Source organism: Palaemon carinicauda, chromosome 38, assembly GCF_036898095.1.
Source record: "Palaemon carinicauda isolate YSFRI2023 chromosome 38, ASM3689809v2, whole genome shotgun sequence".
Lineage (NCBI taxonomy): Eukaryota > Metazoa > Arthropoda > Malacostraca > Decapoda > Palaemonidae > Palaemon > Palaemon carinicauda.
This window is the reverse complement of record NC_090762.1, coordinates 1,957,984-1,960,483: the sequence shown is the minus strand read 5'-3', so window position 1 is coordinate 1,960,483 and position 2,500 is coordinate 1,957,984. Positions and strand designations below refer to the sequence as shown.

At 28.4% G+C, this 2,500-nt stretch overlaps 1 protein-coding gene across 1 annotated transcript in view; it reads right to left on the bottom strand.

The window, feature by feature from the left end:
* LOC137630371 (uncharacterized) overlaps positions 1-2,500 on the bottom strand; it is a 603,704-nt gene that overhangs the window by 412,470 nt on the left and 188,734 nt on the right. The gene's annotated exons all lie outside the window — the stretch shown is intronic.

Here is a 2,500-nt window from a genome sequence, read left to right as displayed (position 1 = left end):
CTCCGAATGAAATATTATTAGAATTATTGAGCTTCCAGGATACCTCCTGGGTATTACGATGAGCGAACGTAAGAACAGCCCAGGAATTATTTAGTAAATGAGCAAAAGTCATTACTAAGGCTTATAGATAAATTAGCTAAAATGATATACACAATAATGTTTACCTACCCTATTAGAATATACCGTAATTTTAATAAAAAATTCTCAGTAAAAATATACTGTTCAAACCGTATTTCAGTAAAATACACGCGACCGTAATTTTACCTTACTTCATTCTTATCCTTCACGGGTTGGTGACCGTAATATCACTCCTTTACGTCATGCAGACATGAGTCTTTTTATAGTTTATATATGACATATCTCTTTTTTACTTTGTTAATAGTTTATATAGGACATATCTGTTTTGACGCTGTTACTGTTTTTAGAATGATATATTGTTAATTTATTCTCATCATTTATTTATTTCCTTTCCTCACTGGGCTATTTTTCCCTGTTGGAGCCCTTGGGCTTATAGCATCTTGCTTTTCCAACTAGGGTTATAGCTTGGCTTGTAGTAGTAATAATAATAATAATAATAATAATAATAATAATAATAATAATAATAATAATAATAATAATAATAATAATATATCGGTTTTTAAAACAGTAAAAAATCCTGGAATAAATGTTGCCAGATATTTACCGTCTTTTTTATGCAAATATTTAACAGTGTGGTATGGTCAAAAATGAAAAATCAAATATTCTACTGTTTATATTTTATCATTTCCTGTATATTGTTATATTGTGAGTGGAGATCCCTTAACGTGGTAAAATGGTTTGCGTAGCCCCATGATCAGCAAAGCTGTACTAAGCAAGACCCTCATACTAGGTTGGTTTGCTGTAAGCAACGCTGTAACCATCGTGGTGATGAAAATGGCCAAACCTCAGAAATTACTAAAGACATGTCTGAGGCCTTTGTCCTACGATGGACTAGAAACGTCTGCATTTGGTGTTGTTGTTGTTGTTGTTGTTATTGTATTATGACTGTATAATTGTTTTCCAAAGAATAAATATTTCTAAAAATTAACCTTTTAATTAGCCGGCCGTAGAAAGTTCAAAGGTTTTAGATACTAAAGGTACAAGAGTGATTTTATTTGAGGGGGTGCCATGAGGTTACGAAATTGCGTTAAAAATCAAGAACAAGATCGCCGGATAAGGGAGTCGTTAAAGTTACATGAGAATCTCGTAGATGAAAGAATGGATTAGCGTTAAGACTACTGAATATTACATTGATGTAAACACGACTTACCCCATAGGGCTAATACCTAACTATAATGTGGTTTCTTGCTACTGAAATGATACTTTTCAAATACATGAAAACTATGGAATTTGAAAATAAAGCTCATCAAATCTTACAATGTAACATGAAGGAAAAAAAAGGTAGGATTAAAATGATATAATAAAAAAGATCAAATGAATAAAGAGAATTATGCAAATGTTGGAGGGCGAGGAGGAAATTTGCAATTGAAAGAGACTTACAAAACTGGAATGCCCCGAGGGGCAGCATTTCTCAAACAGCCAGTACCTCATCAAGTAAGACTAAAGGAGATGATTATGACGGGAAACTTTCACTAAACGCGGAATATGGAATGAGGAATCACAAACTCAGACTAGGAATTAAAATGACCATCGGAAAATATATTAAAGTGAAGAGAAAAAAGTTCATTTCTTTCTTTCGGTTTGATGCGCTGGATGGATTTTATTCAAACTATAAGAATGTATTGTCCCATTTAATTTGCAGCCGATGTGGGAGTTATAATAGAAAAAGATTTTTCTTGGATGTTTTATTTTTATTCGAAACAGAAACAAGTCTCATAAGAAATTACTGAAATATTGAAGAGTTTAAGAGAATTACGTTAAGAAACTCCTCAAAAAAAAAAAAAAAAAAAAAAAAAAAAAAAAAAAATATATATATATATATATATATATATATATATATATATATATATATATATACTTATATATATATATATATATATATATATATATATATATATATACATACATACATATATATATATATATATATATATATATATATATATATATATATATATATGTGTATGTATACATATATATATATATATATATATATATATATGTATATATATATATATATATATATATATATATATATATATATATATATATATATATAATATATATATATATATATGGTGATCAGACAATTATATCAATGTAACAAAAGGAGTGTCAGAAATTCTTGAAATTAAAAAAGAAAAATAATAATAAAAAAAAAAAAAACAGGGACAGAGTTTTGATATTTTTCAGCTTCCTGTCTCGGAAAAAGAAATAAGAAAACTTGATTTCTAAAGAATGAGAGAAAATTAAAGTTAGCGGAAAGGTGGAGAAGGAGTTTTAATTTGCTGACTTAATACTCTTCATCACCTTACCTGCTGCTTTGTGAAATTTCATTTAAAAATCCACCTTGTTCATTACT